Raw genomic sequence first — 20,098 nt, 5'->3', positions numbered from 1 at the left:
TTATTTTTTTTTTTTTGGTGGTCATGGTGGTGGTGGTGGTGTGATGGTTTCCAGAAGTCAACAGCAACAACAACGACAAACTGCAGTAGGGGGTTCAAGCAAGTACCTCTTCGGTTAAAGACAGCAAAATGAGCTAAACATGTGATAGACAACAGCGGGGGACGATGCCTCCGAAACGATTAACCTCACATTACCGGCTCCCAGCTGACTCGATAGGGAATGTCGTCTGTCATTACCACGGAAAGGAAGCGAGCCGCCAGTGTAAATCAAGACGCGTCTGAAGACGGGGAAGAAGGAGGTGGGGGAGGGGGTGGAAGGAGGGGTGTAAGAAGGTAAGGGGCGCGCACCAATGAAGACCAATATCTTATGGAAGTTATATAGGAAGGGAAAGAACACAACGGGTGAGTATCATACTATAGCTATTCACGTAACTTTAAAGGACTGAAGTAGATTTAGGTTGTTTGCGGAAGTCGTTTATATTGTTCTCAATCAACGCCAAGGTTGAGAAGAACTTTTTTTATTTCAAACAGTACAAAATTTGTCTATCTGCATATATACTTGCATAATGTAACTGTGTATAATTATAGACTCCTATTGCCTCGTAATTTCTTTGTATCAAGAACAATTATTTCTGATTACATGAGATCAATTCTAAAGAGATTAATATTTCAATAGACTTCAGCATACAGAGAGTTATAGGAAGGAAAATCAGCAACCCACGTCAGCACAAAGTTTGCCTCCCTCCCCCTCCCCCCTTCCCATGCTATATGCTCACATCAACACGGCGGCTAAAATCTCTTGAACGAAAACTGGAATTGGTGGATTGTATCTTCCTCCAGTCATTTTTATCATTTGCCATTTTTTCGAGGGCCCCGTCTCTTATACCCCAGGGCCGAAATCAACATATCTTATGGCAGCCAAAATCTTATCGATCAGAGCGGTGATTGATAGCTCATCATCATCATCCAGTATGTTATCTGTCAGTTGCCCCGTTGTCATGGTTACCGTAATGAAAAGGGGGGATGGGGGAGACATTCCTAGTTCGCTTACTCACTAATCATCGCAACTTCGCCTTCCCATCATGCATCGCTTACCATCCCAAGGGGGGTGCAGGTGGAGGTGCACTTTTGGAATGAGCAAGTTCTTCTGAACCTTACGACTTATACTTGCTGTGAAGTGAGTTCGTCCTCACCACAACGCTGTTCCTTGACAGATCAATCGCGCAATTGCTGAACACAACTGCTGAACGCGGCGTCGTGACAATCAAATTCTCACTTTCACGAGGCTCGACAAGAATGTGAGCCAACACACATGGCAGGTAAAAATGTGCCGTGACATCAGATTATCACAAGAAACCGTGGGAGAAACTGCTGCATTCATTCTTGGTGGCTGTCTAATCTCATTTGTGTGCTTGTGTGTGTATGTGTGGGGGTGGTAGGTGTATGTTTGTCACGTCTTGTTTCTTCTCAAGATTATATGTGGAAGGGAGTTTAACCCTATCAAGCCCAAGCTATTTTGACCCTTCCCAGGCCCGGGGGGGGGGGGGGGGGGGGGCACATTGTGCCCTTCCCCTCTAACTTTTTTTTAAATCATTTGATATACAGTATCATCGTCATACACATGGGTAGAGCAACTCATACTCTACATGACAGTACACTTGAATTTTCTCAAAGGCCGCCCATGGAGGGCGCTATTTACCAAAATATAAAGAAATACATAGGATATATGCTAAAAACATGATTTTTCTGTATGATTTGTTTATTCCCAGTACATATTTATGTCTTATCATAGACCAGTCATTTCCAAATTTGCCACAGAATGATACGTAAGTGGAATCTTATTTGTTATGGTTGAAATTTCTCAAGGTCACCACATGAGGGCGCTATTCATGACCACATAAAGAAATACATTATGAGACCTGTGATGAAATGTTTGGGATAGGTACATGTATAGTTATCACATTTCATGTTTGCATAATATTGGAATTTTGAGTTTGCAGATTGATAATATGATAAAATAATGATATTACAGGCATAACTTGGGTGAAAGAATCAAATTGACACAAAATAGAAGGGCAATCTTTGGAAAATGCTGTTGTTTTCAATTATCTCTATTATATCTATTGTTTTATGCCTTTGTCACATAAAAACAAAGGAAATAATCTTTAAAAAAAACATTCCAGGACCATAATTACTAAACATTTTGCTTCTTCAGCAAATTTCAGCCAAGAAACACCCACTTCATTACACTGTACTATTGTTTATTGAAATTGGAACAGAACAAAGATGCAAAATCTGACTGACATGGTTGTCAGATTATCGTTGCCATGGCAATCAGCAATATCAAATATGGCAAAAATATATATCAAAATGTTTGCAATAAGATTTCAGGGAAAGTCACCAAATTTGGTTGAAATTGGATTAAGGGCGAAGGAGTGGAAAATGAAAATCTGGTAGGGGGCACAATGTGCCTCGCCCCTTGGGCTGTATATAGGGTTAAGTTATGCGCCCTCACTGCTTTCAGTAAGCTATTAAGATTGTTAATCATTTTCATGACCAAAAAAAAAAAAATATATCTTTGAAATCAACCAATATTTCTCATCCCGTTTGATAAAATCTTCAGTTCTTGTGAGTTGTTCCGTTATTACAGCTGTCGCCTATAGTCTTACAGTATAATGGCATGATAACTGTTGCCAACTAACACGTGAAACTGACATGGATTACTTCGCGACGGGTGATGTTCGTTATTCCGAAGATTCGTTAATCCGGATATTCAACAAGGTTCGCTGTTCCGAAGTTCGCTATTCCGAGACACACAAATTCATTATAGGCCTATCGAGATGTTCGTTAATCCGAAAATCAAAAGGGTTTATTAATCCGAATATTTCTGGCGTTATTCCGAAGGTTTGCAATTCCGCAAATGAAACAAGTTTCGATGCTAATAATGACATAACGTTCGTTAGTCCGAAATCGAATGTTAGGTAAGACGTCAGTAACGTGTCCCCGGAGTATAATAACGATTTTTTTTCCATTTTCGTATTAACGAACCTTCGGAATGATGAACTTTCGGAATAACTGACTGTAACCGTTCGCGGCATTGATCGTGTTGATGGGCAAAGCAGGGAGGTGGAAGCGTCTCTCTTCCACTTCCCTGGTTATGGCATGAGTATACCGAGTAGGCTGTCTGTGTCGACGGATCTGCGAATTGCTCTCAAGCGTCAGCACCATTTGGCGAAAAAGACGGTTGGAAAAAGCCATGGGGTTAATATAGATTTGTTCATATTATGCTTTGCTTGATAATGAAGAAGTAGCAATCTTGAAGCATTTGATTTTTTTTTTTAATGTGCTCATGCAGTTTCGCACTTTAGTGCACTCGCTACTCGACATCTTCATTCCCCAGCGATCCCTGGACAGCGCATCCCTGCCAAATCATATTTCCCCCTTTGACTCCTCCTGTGATTCGTGGAATAAGCACAGAGGACCGGAAGGGTTGTCATGGTGACCCCGTTAGATAAATCGGCGAAGTCATCGCAGAGTGTGCGCGTGTATCTGCTGACTGACAGCAGGTCCAGCAACTATACTAGTAGCTCGCGCATCACTCGACGGCTCTAGCCTCCTCCCCCCTCCCGGCCCCTTCCCGCTGTACCGAGGGGGCAAACCCGCTCTCACCTTCAAACGGCGAAATCCCTACACCGGAGCAAAAGTCGGCGTTTCCTGCAGTTCCGCTGAGCTATTTTTCACCGTCCGCAATTTTGACCTGCACTTTAATCCCAAGACCAATCCTCATGCCATTTCCACGATCTAGCTGCCCTGGTTTTGCGTTTACACGTGCGGGTGATTTCATTCGGCACATAGTATTGAATGAGGACAATTCAATGCTATTATTTAGGACAGTTTTATCAGAAGGAAGTGAGTATTTACGGAGGATTGCCTTGGACGAGGTCGAGAGGGAGGGGACATCTTTTACTGTACTTCAAGACAGCACTTACATAGAGATCGTTTCTGCATGGAGTTATTGGTGTTTTCTTTCATGTAAAGCAATTTTCCAGATATATGCCGGGACTCATGTATGCAAAATGAATAGATAGATAAATAGATAGATAAATAGATAGATTGATAGATAGATAGATGAATAAATGAAGGAATGAACAGCTACTTAATAAAGGAACAAATAAGTAGATAAAGTGACTATATAAATAAGTAGCTTAATAAAGGAATTAATAGATAAAAAATAAATAAATGAAAAATGAATAAATAAATTAATTAATAAATAGTGATGAAACACCTAGTCAAAGTTTGAGAAAATTCGGGCATACTTGTTTGAGAAAACATTTGCCAAAACCAAACAGAAAATAAGCCTCATTTCTAACCCAATCACACAATATCAGGCCTTCAGGAAAATCAGCCTGGGTAAATTTTTGTGGGTCATCATCAAAACAACAACAACAACAAAATTTATCTTTTTGCCCTCTTTTAGTTCAAAAAGATTTTCCCTTTAAACAAGAATTATATTATTATGATTGTTCTCTATAATCCTTTGTCACGAAAGCCAATCATGTTGGATGTTGCCTGCCTGCCCGCCTTGATGATATTCGTGTAAACCCTGATATCAAGCTGAAAACATCGTTTAGATAATTATGTGTGCGCTGCTGCCTGTCATCACGCGTCTGGGCGTGCGATTAAACGGGATCTGCGAAATTGATTTAATCCGGAACAACGGCTGCAGCTTAATGAACTACGGAGACGACGGTATAAGGGGTTTCTCGTTTCTTTGTTTCTTCATTCTGTTTGATTTTCTGAATAGAATTTCTTCATATTATAACTATGACAACAAGAATATTGATTAATATAAAAGTAAAAACTTTTACTAGAAAAACCAAACCGATGCGAAATGGATTGTTTTCTATCCCTCGCTCTTTTTCTGTCTCCATGACTGTGCAAAGTTCATTTTAAGTCGACAATTACAGGAATTTAAAAAAAATCAAACAAACGGAACTAAAGTTTCATTATAAAATAGTTTTGCAGATAGAAATTCATAGAGAAATTCTAGAATTCCACGTGTTTTCACTGAACGATAGTCTTGGTCGTAATCATAGGACAAATGAATAAAGTGATGTAAAGTATATAATCGTATGTAAACGTTTCGCCTGCATACAAAAAAAAAACAAAACAAAAAAGAAGAAAATCTTCACTTTCCCATGGGATGCAGTCAGAGAAAGCATGTCTTGTTTATCAGTTTACTCAAGACCTTAGCAACTGAAATGGACGTGGTTGTATATAGTTGCCACTGTGACACGACACTTTTTTTTTTTTTGGATCAGTAAGCCATTATGTACTTGTATTGATTTCGTAATCAAATCCACGATCAGCGGGCCACGGCTACGGAGTACGGGCACGAAAACACTACACGCAGAAAGTGCAGAAAAGTTGACAAGACATAACATGTGTTATAAAAAAGAAGAAGAACAGCAACAAGAAGAAGAACAAGAAGCATAATATACCGAATGTGATCCTCATGCAGAGATAGGTACATGTACGTGTATGCTACGGAGCCATCCCCTATAAGGGCACATCATACTCACGTGCTATATAGCTTATGACTGCATAGATGACTAAAAGATCTCTCACATTAACCCTCCCCTCCTTTTGCTTTACTGGGCACCTGTCTCTTCAGACAGAACGTGATGTTTTCATACCGCAGGTGCACGCAGTCCCCCCCCCCCCCCCACACACACACACACACACCCTAACTTTTCCGACTTTACCCCCTCTGCCCCGAAAACTTACATTTACGGAGCACGCCGCAAACTCGTTCATACTCTCGCGGGGGAAACTGTCATGTCATCCGCGCCTCGTCGCTCGATACCGTACGCGCGCCGTAATTCGGCGTCTTTCAGACGGACTCGACCGCAACAGTTGCATCCAGTGTGAGAGAGCTCGCAACTGTGACCTGGTATGCAATCGTTCTTTTCCCAAATTTCATTGTGTCTCTTCGCCCACTAAGTTCTGACATTTTTTTTACAAAAATACAGCATTATATAGTGCCTATCTATACTAAATTTTAAAAAATGCAAACATAATAAATATTATGTCTGGTTAGTATCACTTCATTCCTGCCAAATATTGAACATTATAAGAGCAATTTCCATTTGATCTTCGAGTGTTCCTTTAAATTTCTATCAGAGCTTCCAGCGTCTTCTTGGGGCCCCTAGATTATAGCATCATCACCATGCGTCAAACTGGCATAGTATTATTCTATCATGATTGCCGTATAACCAGGGAGGTGGGAAGAGACCTACCTGGTATAACAGAAGACGGCGTCATCACGAAGAGATTCCACCGTCGTTGATGTGTATACAGCAGTCTTGTATACCGGATTTTTATGACACTATGTATGCAGTGCGCCGACACACTCTCCTCATAGGCTTCCAAGAGAAAGCTCCTGTTTAATTCATAACGTGTGTGTATCAGGAGATATAGAAGACCTAACTACTCGATAGCTATGCTGGCTCTGGTGTGAGAAGAGATCTACGTGTATCTCAACAGAGACGGTTTGTGTTTTACAACAAATAGTGGATCCAATTTAGATTGTGGACGAAGGAAAGGCGCAAGAGCTTGATCACTTGTCCTTCATTATACAGTGTGTCAAACAGAGAACGGCTGAATGCTTGAATGATGGGATTTCGATACTTTATTCTTATTGACGTTCCTCAACCAAGCACGAACCATATATTCGTCTTATATCTCTGTCTATCTTTTTTTTTATTGATAACTGAGCTGCAAATGTATAACCATGGCTGCTTCTTAATCGATTAAGGATCAGAATGAAAAATACTGATGACAATTCGCTAGAGATTACTAATGACAATAATCTATAGAATAAGGGTATAGTGCATCACTGCAGATAGACAAAATGCATAGATTGATATTTGCACAAATTGAATTAATCAATGCAATAATCAGAAATAAGAAATCAGGACATCTGCAAAGTTATGTACAAAATAAACTCAAGCAGAAGAGAACGTAAAATTGGAACATAAAGACATGCATTTCATTAGTGCTCCTATTATCCGCATCCACGATTACCTGAAAGGGGTATAAGAGACGCCGGATATTCCCGCTACAGAAGGGCGGCCCTGGATACATACCACGGGCAAAGGTTGGCACGAACAGGTGTGCACCAGACGGGGTGAAGGGGAGGAGGCGTTTAACACTATATTTATCATAGCAGATCGTCTCTTCCCCTCCCACCAACCCAATTACCAAATTGTAATCATCATTCTTTATCTATATGTGTCATAAAAGCATGTGTCAATCTATGCGTGAAAAAAAAACTTTCATGTCCTTATAATGACAATAATGACAATGATGATAAAACTAGTAATCATCATCATCATCATCATCCACGAATCGTTATGACAGTAATTATGATAGTCATAATAATGATGATGATAATGCTAATAAAGATGATGATGAGGATCGTCATTTTCATAATGATAAAGATACTAGTAACAAATAGCATAGTAATATAATAACGATAAGAATAAAAACGTTACTTATGATGATGATGATGATAATGATAGTAGTAGTAGTACGGTAGTAGTACAAAAAAGTAGTAGTAGTAGCAGTAGTAGTAAGTAGTAGTAGTAGTAGTAGTAGTAGTAGTAGTAGTAGAAGCAGTAGTAGTAGTAGTAGTAGCAGCAGTAGTAGTAAGTTGTAGTAGTAGTAGTAGTAGTAGAAGTAGTAGTAGTAGTAGTAGCAGCAGCAGCAGTAGTAGTAGTAGTAATAATGTTGATGATAATAATAATAATTACAATAATGATGATGATGATAATAATAATAATAATAATAATAACGATGATAAACATGCAGCTGGTCATAATGGGAGGTAGTGTTGTCCACATGAATCTCTTATGGATCTTGTATACCTGTAAACTGAACATGATGTTAAATTCAATTCTTCATTTCTTTGATTCATTGTTATTCAACAGACGTCTGTCACGCATTACGGTTTTTTTTTTGGTTCTTTTTTTAGTATTTGTCTTGTATTCTCTTCCTTTTGCTTGTAAGTATTATTGCAATTTGCAAAGCTTCAAGTACATAATTCAGATTTTGTAACACTTTCCAATTGTTTGATGAAAGAATGGCTGTTCAAAGCATAATACATAATGAATACCGCGTGTAACAATTGAATGTACATCATTATGATTTATGCATCGATCTTCAGAAAGAAGTAGCTGCAACTTCTGAAATTTGTTACGATCAAACTCTATACACCTTACAGGCTCTCAAAGTTCTACCTCACGCCTACGTTCTTAAAAGGCTATGGGGGCTCGTGACTCACAATTTACCTGAAGGCCCTCATAGCACGTTTTTCACACCTTCGCTCCTTCGTCCGTGATTATCAAATAAAGGGTTCCCGGCTACTCAAATTGGCATCGAATTAGGAGCAATACAGACGCCTTTAAACAAAAATATACCCAAGGTCATTTTTTTTTCACTTGTATGGGATAATGTGACACATTGTCGCTGAGAATACTCGATTGGGAGCCCCACAATCTATCTTTGAAACGATGGTTTTATCTATAAATAAATTCATCTCCACTGAAATAAGACAAACGTGCCCCTTCCCAGACCGGTAGATTTCTGCGTGCTTGGAGAATTTCTCAATACATCATTGAGGAACACGAACGGAAACAAGATTATTCTACGGCGCTGCGTAAAATGAGGGTATTGAGGCAAAAAGAAAAGATAAGGCCTATCTACCTATACTCGCGTTTGGACTGTACTTGCTACAGTATAATTATAATGAGGGATTCTGCAAGAACTTCGTTTTAGGTAACTTCAAACAGCAGTACAAAATCAATCATCTCAGCAAAGAAACTTACACATTGCGATCCGCGACCCTTATTTTACAAGTGGAACCATGCTCCCACATGCTGCGAAAGTGAGTGGGCTACAACGGGCGGTAGCATATTAGCGGGTGCCTATGGAGCATGTGTATGAGCCTGTTATAGTTTTGCTTTAGGCCGTGTCACACCTTTCCGGGCAAGCTACGCGGGCTTGCTGCGAGGAGGGATTTTCCAGCACGCAGGAGAATTTTCCGCGGGCGGACAAGGATGTTTGCGAGTTTTGCACTTGTTTCTTACCTACTAGACGCGTGCTACTTACCTTCCACTAGCGTGTATTCCGTGTGCCCCGCGTGAGAGCTTTGAAACCGATTCGTTTTCTGTTACGAGCGAATTGCGGGTACTGAGAAGTACCTGCGTTGGAGTTGTCTGCGTGGTGCTGCCAGTAAGGGTCTCCTACTGGTGTTCTGCGTGTACCTCTTCAAGCGAACCCCCACGACTCACTTGGGACAAGTTTTGAGCATGCTCAAGGCCTTGTCATACTGTATCTGGGGAAGTTTTGCGGCTTGACTTGCGGGGAAACAAATTTGCTACCCAGAGCTCTCCGCAGGTGGTCCGCACCTGACGGTACGTAGCGCGTATTTCGCCTGTTAGTTGCCCGGAGGTGCGCACGCAAGTCCGATTTAACCGCAGCCAAGTTTTGAGCATGACCAAAACCGGGTGAGTTGCGGGGATGCCCGGAGAGGTCCACGCAGAACGCCAGTAGGAGGCCCTTAGCGGAAGCATCTCGCAGGCAACTCCCACGCAGGTACTTCGCAGTCCCCGTATGCAGCCAAGATAATGACATTCTGTGGGACTTCTGCTATTCCTCCAGAGGAATTCCTTCACTGAGTTGTCAGCCCCCACGCGACTGGTACACAGGTCACACAGTATACCCGCAAGTAGAATTTAAGTAGAACGCGTCCAGCAAGTAAGACACATGCAATGACTCGCCCAAATCCTTGTCCTCCCTCAGAAATTGTCCGGTATGCTGGAAATCCCTATATCATACATGCAACAAGCCCACGTAGCTTGCCCGGAAAGGCGTGACAGGGCCTAAACATGGTTGCGGGTAAAAAGATTTGAGTGCGAACCTCCGGGCGACTACGGGTGAGATACGTGCTAGGTACTGTCATGTACGGGTAATCTGCGGGGACCTCCGGGTGTAAAAATGGATTGTTCTTCACAAGTCGCACGCAAGGCTCGCCCGGAAAGGTGTGACACGGCCTTTTTCTTCATCAACCAAACTCCCCCTGTAGTGGTTGAATCCAACTTCTCATTTTTTTTTTCATCGCCAAATCCCAATTTATGTATCAAAATCTGAATTTGTTTTATCTTAATAGATATGAAGAATAAAAGTTCGCCCATGAGATTGTGTGTGTGTGTGTGTGTGTGCTTGTTTGAATGGTACCTGTTATCAAACTAACTTACTTTTTACTGTTTTTCAGCGTGTGACATTGTACATATATATAGGGGTTCTTGGTAGCGATTTTGATGGTGGTGTTATGTTCACATAAAACAAAAGAAAAACATAACAAGAGAACTGCACTAAGGACGCATAGCAAGCCCCTGGGAGGCGGGGGTGCTGGGGGTGCTGCAGCACCCCTGACTTTTTGGAGCAGGGGGGCATAGCACCCCTGTGAAAAATAAAAGTTGGGGGTGCTTCTGCACCCCCAACTTGTATCCTTTAACAGGGAAAATTGATTGTTTTCTTTTTATAGAAAATTGTCCAAATATCCCACCCAAAGTGTGCATGAGATCACCAAATTTCACTCCCACACAGAACAAGCTTGATATGTGCAGACAGCACTATTGAAGCATTCCCATTGTCCCTGGATATTATACTTTTCCTACTTTTCTGTTGATTTTTTTTAAATATGCTACCTGAAGGGCTCACTAGATTGCTGAATTTCAATTCTAAAAATGCAGAAGTTCCCTCATTTAGGGGGAGGGTACCCCCACCAGGGGAGCGTCGATGGAAGGGGGGCAGCATATCATTTTGGCCCCTCCCCCCCCCCCCCCCAGTAATTTCCAAGATGTGGATTTTTTTCTTTAATTCGAAACTGCCCCAGCAAAAGCTCCCTCGTATGCAGGGGTGGGGGGCAGTTGCCATGATATACCGCCTCCCCCGTGATTTTCTGGATGTCGGAGATTTTCTTGCTTTTTTTGATGGAATACTGTCCAAATATTTTACTGAAACTGTGCAGGGAGGTGGAAGTTTCTTCCACCTCCCTGAACTGTGCAAAGAATTGTTGTAGTTCAATTCTGAAAATGCAGTGGGTTTGTACCCCTTCCCACATCATCCCCCTTTGGTCCTTTCCCATAAGATTGACATATCTGCGAATGATTCTTTCATTAACAAGATCTGTCATTTCAGTTCAAAAAATGTAAAAGTTCCCTCGTGTGAGAATATTAAAAAATATCCTCCTTTCATTTAGGCCATAACCATCTCCTCGCTTAGTTCCCCTCCATGGACGTAGTACCAGTAGTAGTACACTTCGTGGATTGATAATTTAGCTAATTCCACCAAAAAGTGTTTGCAAGATAATGTCAATTGGATTCTAAATATATTAAATAGCGTCAATCCTGGAATGAAAGTATTCGCTGGAAGCTATGCAAACACATCACTTTACCCCCACCCTCCCGATCTCCCCCCCCCCCCCCCAAAAAAAAAGAGAAAATCCCCACGATGAAGAAAATTTTCTTGCTTTTTTTCAATAAACTGTCCAGATATTTCACAAAAAGTGCACAAGATCGTTTAATTTCAATTCTGAAAATGGAAAATGCCCCTAGTGTGGGAGGGATACCCCCTCCCACACCCTCCCCCGCTAGGCCAACTTCCATACACTTAGTAGCCTTTTGAGATTGACACTTTCGGAATATTTCATCAAAAAGTCCGCACCAGATCTGTCACTTCAATTCAAACAAATTCAAAAGTTCCATCACGTGGGAAAGGAATATTTTCTTTCATTTTTCCTTTATTCCCCCAACTACATTTAGGAGGTTTATGCTTCTTTGTTTGAAAGTTTTCCAAATATTGAAACGTTGATTATGGCTACATTACTCTCTAAAAAAAAAATCGAGTGAAAATATTCACTCTTAAAAGAGTGAATACAAAAAAGAGTGAATTTCGAGTGAAATTGGAGTGAATTTTGAGTGAAAATGTTCATTTTCACTCATTTTGGGGTGACGTCAGGGATCACTCCAAAATCTTCGAGTGATCCCTGACGTCACTCCAAAATGAGTGAAAATGAGCATTTTCACTCAAAATTCACTCCAATTTCATTCGAAATTCACTCTTTTTTTTTATTCACTCTTTTTAGAGTGAAAATTTTCACTCGATTTTTTTTAGAGAGTATACATTACATATCAAATCAAAAGTGTGTGCCGGAAATTCCACATCTTTGAATCGCAATAAGATGCAAAATCCTTCTCATGTAGGAGGGGGACACATCCTCCCTCATTCTTCCCCCGCTTGGTTTCCTTCAATAGATGACTTACTACACTAACTTGTCTGATACAAATTCCAGGATATTCCACCTAGATTTTGCATCAGATCGTTGTACATTGTATTTCAATTCTAAAAATGCAAAAGCCCCGTCGTGTGGGAGGAGCCTGGCTACCCCTCCCATCCTCGCCTCCTCAACTTCCATACAGTTATTACACGGTGATGATGCACACGCAGAACAAGAGCTGGGCCCTGTCTCATAAAACTTGTGATAGAAATCAATCAATCACAAATCTCTTGAAAGCTGCGATCAATCGCAACCTGTGATTGATTGATTAAGCTCTCTGTCTTAATTTCGATCATAACTTTTTTATAAGATAGATTTCAATTCAATTGTAAAGTTGTGATTGATTTGAATCAATCACAAGTCTTTCTAAGACGGGGCCCTGATTATACCCCGATTTAATGGTTTTTACACATTTCTGTGAACATTATTTTTCATACTTTTACAAATTTCACCAAAAGTGTGCACCAGATCGCTGAATTTCAGGTCTGTAATTTTAAAATCTCACTCGTGTCGGAGGGGGCTACCCCCTCCCACACCCTTCCCCTTTAGCTCTCCTTCCATGAACTTATACAAAGTGAAGATCCACACGCACAAACTCTGATACAAATTTCGAGATATTCCACCAAGAGTGTGCATCAGATCATTGTATTTCAATTCTAAAAATGCAAAAGCTCAATCGTGTGGAAGGGGCCTGGCTACCCCTCCCATACTCGCCCCATCGACTACCATAAATTTATTACACAGTGATGATGCACACGCGGAACAAGAGCTGATCATACCCTGAATTAATGGATATTCACATTTCTGTGAATATTTATCTTTCACACTTGTTTTTTCATTTCACCAAAAGTGTGCACCAGATCGCTGAATTTCAGGTATGAAAATCCCAAATCTCCCTTGTATGGGAGGGGGATACCCCCTCCCACACCCTTCCCCCTTAGGTCCCCTTCCATTGACTTAAACAAAGTGAAGACCCACACACAATTCTCTGATACAAATATGGGCATATTTCACCAAGTGTGCATCAAATCGTTGTAATTAAATTCTACAAAATGCAAAAGCTCCGTTGCATGGTAGCCCCCTCCCATCCCTGCCTCATCAACTTCCATACAGTCATTTCATAGTCATGACGCACACACGGAACAAGAGTTGATTGTAACCCGATTTAATGGTCATTCACATTTCTGTGAATTTTTTTTTCATACTTTTAAAAAAATTTCACCGAAAGTGTGCACCAGATCGCTGAATTTCAGGTCTGAAAATTCAAAATCTCTCTAGTTTAGTACTGATGAAAGTAATTCTAGTGTGTATGCCCCCCCCCCCTCCCCATTGTCGACAGTGCTTGTATGGCCTATGCATCCCCCCCCCCCCCCCATATACTGAAACGCTGCTAATATGGTCCGGCAACCAAACGATTGGGTCAGAGGTTCAGCACCCCTGTGAAAAAAGTTGCTCCCAGGGGCCTGACGCATAGGCATAATAATTGTATACTCTTTTATCATGGAACTTTAGATTATTCAAAGCGTAACTGATTGACGGTTGTGTCGTATATTTTCTACCGCGAGACAGCCGGCAAATGGCTAGAAATTGCGAGCTGGAGTCAACAACTAGCATTTCTGTAGTCAAGTTCAAGTTCAGGTTTCTTTTCTTATCACAGATCTTCGCTCCGCACTGAAACGCACATAAAGAATCTGAAGGCAATAATAATGTGTTACGATAGATGTGCTTCCCTGTGTATTCGATTTTTTTCTTTCACATGGAAACCAGTATACGCCAAGCCTTTTGATCTGTCTACATCTGTTACAACCTTGATAAGAAAAAAGAATATATAGTTATATAATATCAATGCATCTCCCTGTGTGCTTTATGCGCAACGAAATAGATGTACGTAGATTTTCCGTATCCTCTCTTCATCCATAAATTATAATTAATGATGTTATAACATGATAATTACAACGTTAAAACTGATTTGCTATATGTATATAGTTTTGTCGCAGAGATGCTGGTTACGAGGTATGCGCGTGGTGGTATAGCAAGTATAATCAAGGAGGTTATAGGCGAGTCTATATTTGGTATAATATACTACATGTAGTATACCTTCTTTGGTACAGTTACTGTAGCTTGTGCTTCAAAACACGGGCTATAAATAAGTCGAACTACCCAGGACGGCTTTTTGCGACGGACTATCCCCGGCTAGGCCAGCAGGATTCTGCCTGTTTGGTCCTTTCGTATACACAGTATCAGCGGCTCCGCTCAGGTACGGTTGATATTTATTAAATCAAGGCAGTCCAAAAAATAAAAATAAAAAGTTGAACAATATGTTAATGTTAACAATCTTGTTTTCCCTGCATGCAATGTGCTTGTATCTGATCACACTGATATCATAAAATCAAGTCACAAAACAAAGTGCTTTATAAACACGATCAGCTCTCTCTTTCTTTCTTTTTTTAAAATAAATCCACTGCGTTCCTTGTTCTCCTCGCTATTTATCTTAATTCTCTTTATAACTCTTATTTTCTATTATGGTGTATCACGTGTAGCCATCGCTGTCAGAATCAAGTCAAAATGTCAGAACAAAAGTTACCATGATCGGTAACCATGTGAGAGTTCTGAATTGTCTAAGTCCGGAGCTGTCCGTGACAGCGCGCGTCATGGTCATTTCTTAATGACCTACTAAGTAATATACAATGCCGAATAACTAATGCCATCTCGGTTACGGGAACTTGGAATGAAAGTGGGAAAAAGTAGGTCTACTTACTGATAGCCGATGAGACCATAACACATGCTAGGATAACCAACACGGAGTTTGGCGAGATTCCACGTAAAATCCAAGTATGATACATCTTCATCTAATGGATCCAAGGCTCCCATGGAACACATCTGAAGTATTGACGACAAACATACAAACAAACAAACAAACATATAAATATCCGAGGTAGTAATTGGTACACAAAAAGTCTGAGGCGATGCGCCGGGGTTTTCGTGTAGCTCTAGCTTCTCGCTTGTGCAGTGTTATCCTATGCACAAGATTCGGATTGTCACAACAGGTACACGGCAGGTTTTCCCGATCCTATAAGAGTTAGCAATGTGTTTTTTGTTTCACGACACGCGTTGCACTGGCATGGCTGTAATATTAAGAGGCGGAGAGACAGGGAAACTCGAAGTTAGATGAGTAATATCGACTGCAGCGGTACAGTTTTTCTAAGAGAGAGTGCATGCGCAACGTTTACAGGAAAGGATGCACCAACAGGCTTTCAGCTAGATCACAGTTTACACTCGACAATATCAATGTATACAAAGTCATGCACGACAGCGGCCGAGCAGACGATAAAAGCTTTAGCGGCAAGATAGGACTGTACGGCAGCCTTTTACAGAGGGCGCACTTTCATATTCTTTGCCACTGTCACAGTACAGTCATGTCGGGGAAACTCAGTCGACGTGACAAGAACCAGGATACCGGTATACGTGATATTGCTTGCCTTCGGTAGCATGAAAATTTGCTAAACAAGGCCAGAAGATGCATAGGCAATGATCATTGCACTTTCACAAGACAAGTAAATAATGTCCCTCTTACGGTCCCTTGAGTGAGCCACGTTTTACAAGCTTATCTGTGCTTTTTAGTGGATAATTATTTTACCAACGTTATAGGCCTACACTTTCCTGTCAATCTTGCATAAGTATACATTGTTTCTTTTTATCCTATTATTCAATTCATTTGTAGGCCTGTATAAACTTTGTAATACTTTCTGATAAACTTTGTACTACAGTATATTTGTATAACTCCTTTCATGAAATGTAGGTACTGTATATACTTTGCGTAACTATTTCATATCCTTTGTGATGGATGGCAATAAACTCAAAATGCATTTAATGATTAAAAAAAAAACATTTCTCATTACGTTTTTGCATTATTATGCAATGAGCGTTGCAATGGGTACTAATGGGGCAGTTCAACTGGCCAAAATTAGTCAAACAATTAAAAAAGAAAAGGTCATCTAAAGAACTGCTGAAAAATCAAGAGCTCACTTCAGTGGTCATTGCACTGCTTCCCAATAAATTTTTAAAATCAACAAAGCAGAAAGGCCGAATGGCATTGCTTCACTGGTCTACAAGTAACATCACCACCGATTGATTGATGTTTTCTACACGAGAATATAGTAGTTCCATGACATGTGGAAGCAATTGAGGAATCTTTAATTGAAACGAATACACCTGTCCATTCGTACTATCTTCTTCTTTTTTGACAAAGCATAGTGATACATTTATTTTCTCACTCTATTCCACTGTGAAGCAATATTTGATCAAAATGGTCAGCAAAATTATTTGCTGTTGCTGACAAATTTGAAGCCGCCCCTCCTATAATAGCTAGGCGCGATGACCAATGCAGTGTATTGGGGAGGGGGGAGGGGTGGCGGCGGCCGATGATGGACCGCTGAATCACACGACTTGACCTCGTACAATCTGGCCGACTTTAAAAATCGACGTGTCCCCCTACTCACCATGATACACTAAATCCGCCTGTTAACCGCTAAGGTCTGATATCAAGACCCGAGTAATAGTGGGTACATGTCAGCGACAGGTCGTCTCGTAACGGCCAAACATACCAGTTGATTTTTAAGGGACACCTGTTATCAGGCCTAATAGTCTGAAGGTCAACGCTTTTGACCATTAAACCCAAGCCCCATTACATCTGAATCACCCTAATTCCTACGCAGTTTTTCCATCATAGTAGCGGTTGTAATAATCACAATTATGAAGACTATATATAGTGTTCTGTTACTGGAGAACAATTGAATAATTTGATCGTAAAACGAGTTTATTCCATTCTCGTCAAGTTGTGATACAATGTAATTTGCGATTGAACCTGCTCAAGAAAAAAAAATCAAAGAAAACCATAAGAAAATGTGGGATACTTTTGTCATGACTTCTAGAATATTTCTTGTTACGTAACGAGTGAAGCATCAATGGAAAGGTTTTATTTTGCGCTAATGGCTTTACTTCACGTGGTTTAAAAATGGCGCTTTTAAACCCTGTTTTTTGCGAACAGCCTCTTCAGTTTTTAGTTTTTATTGCCGCACGAAATTCAGTGTGACTGTGAGTTGCAGTTAATGTAAACTAAGAATTCGCCTCGGTAAAGATTATTGCAACCGTATGACTGCGGCAACGAATAAACACTACTATATTAGATGCTGCAGTAATCACAAACTCCAGACGAAGTGTTGTATATTGGCCTAAAACAACGACGGACGAATATGTATAGGACCTATATATACAGTCGGCTGTAATGTGCTCATGGTGAGACATGAATTTTGTATATGGTCACGACTGAAAAGCCATATCTTATAGCTTCGAGAATTTCGTAGGAATTTCGACAAAACTCCAATAGATCAAACTGCTTTAAAATGCCAACATCACTTCATCTAATTCACTTTATGACTGGGGGAAAAAAACATTCACACACACACACACCAAAATTCTAGGTCGATATTTGTCCTGTAATCTGATTTTATTTTTAAACTATCACTCTTAACTGCCATTCCCTTTTAATCACTAATCATTAATCATTGTTGTCAACCTCACAAATCTGTTGCGAATACAGCTATATTGTTATCTATTCACTGTGTAATTTTGTAAGTGTGTCATTACCTGCCATGTGTCCAGAATAGGACCATGGACCTGGTATATATGTCAACATGTCCTTTGTTTATCAATAAAGACATGATCACAACAATATTGAACATGGGAAGCGTTTCATTTTATAATGTCATGAATGTAGGCCTATATTCTTATACGTGTATTACATAAGGAGATCTTGGGTTTTTTTTAAAATTAGGTATAAGGAATAGTGAAAACGTAGTGAAATCAGGCCCTCTCATGGTATCGTAAACAGCTACATGTGTTGAGAGTCTAGGTTGTAAATGGGAGGAATCTTTTTCACACATCTGAAGATTTTGCCTACAGTTATGTTCTTTGCAACTGATTGACAAATTGCCCTACATCGACGTAAATAAGCACTGAATTAATCAGTGTTTTAGTAGTAGCCATGATAAAAAATCATGGGCGTACATACTCGCCCATGATTTTTTATCATGGCTACTACTAAAACACTGATCAATTCAGTGCTTATTTACGTCGATGTAGGGCAATTTGTCAATCAGTTGCAATGAAAACATCTCGACGGAAGAACTTCATAAATTTGAAGTTATGTTCTTGTTTCAAATAAATTGTAACGGATCAGCTTGTTTGTTCGTTTTGGGTTTGTTTTTGGAATGGAATTTGCGATGTTGAATATTGATTGGTCATTTGAGGTGTAGAAATGCACACACTAGCATTACGTTTTACGATACATGTACAATACAAACACACGAAAATTAATGTGTATATCAACCTGCACTGTATCTCTCCCTCACCACGGGGGCCCAGTCGTAATATACATGTACATGCGCATGCGTGAAGACGTGTGATGTGATGGCGCTACCACGAGATGAAAATAGGTACATGTATATAGTATGTTTGAGCGATGCTCAGCCGAGGATATGTCTATGGTTAAGATTATGGTTAGGGTTAGAGTTAGGGTAACGTTAATTTCGGTGTCCCAAGGTAATAAACTGAATAAACTCTAACCCTAATCCTATTAAAGGACAAGTTCACCTTCATAGACTTGTGGGTTGAGTGAATGCAGCAATATTAGTAGAACACATCAGTGAGAGTTTGAGGAAAATCGGACAATCCGTTTAAAAGTTATGAATTTTTGAAGTTTCTGCTCAGTCACGGCTGGATGAAAAGACTAAGTAAGCTTGTGATGTCACACGAGTACAACGATATAAAGAAAGAATAAAGAAAATTCAACATATTTCCATTTTTCTCGCATAACAAAAGAACACTCGACTTCTCTCTTTCAGAAAGTAGGGGGAATAATATTACCCTTAACATACGTCAGTAGCAAGTCGAAGAAATGTGTACTTTATTAAAAAAGTAAAGTTTTGTGAAGTTCTCTTTTTATTTTCCTTATATAGTTGTACTCATGTGACATCATACACTGTAGTAGTCTTCTCATCCAGCAGTGACTGCACAGATACTTAAAATATTCATAACTTTTGAACAGATTGTCCGATTTTCCTCAAACTTTCACTGATGTGTTCTACTAATATTGCTGCATTCTCTCAATCCTAATGTACATGAAGGTGGACTTGTCCTTTAAAAGCATATTCATATCCTCGGCTGAGCATCGCTCTAACATATTATGCTACCATGAAAATACCGGTAATAGCAACACATTTTTAATAGCCAGTTTGTACGCCCTACACCAGGATCTTGAAGAGATGTGTAAGGTGCACTGTAGAAGTATACAGTGTATTTTGGAACCAACTGAAGAGTTTGTTTGTAAAAACCGATGTCCATATTTGCCAAATGGAGATATTTGCGATTAAAGGTCAAGAAAAATACAGAGAATAATAAGAAAATTTTTGCTTCTTTTGACCATAACTTCAAAAATATACCTTTATATGTAGTGACCAATATATCATTTGAAAGGTATGATTTTGTACTTTATGACAGAGACCATACTTCAAAATTTTCAAAAATGGACTTATCGGTTTTTGCGAACAAACTCTTCAATTGTACAAAAAATAGTAAAGAAAACGTGAACACTTCTAAAGTGTTTTGTTCCAGTTTTGTGTCTTGATATGTTTCATAT

Source organism: Diadema antillarum, unplaced genomic scaffold, assembly GCF_040938485.1.
Source record: "Diadema antillarum isolate AM-2024a unplaced genomic scaffold, OU_Dant_1.0 seq00000381_RagTag, whole genome shotgun sequence".
Lineage (NCBI taxonomy): Eukaryota > Metazoa > Echinodermata > Echinoidea > Diadematoida > Diadematidae > Diadema > Diadema antillarum.
Note: the sequence above shows the minus strand (reverse complement) of the source record.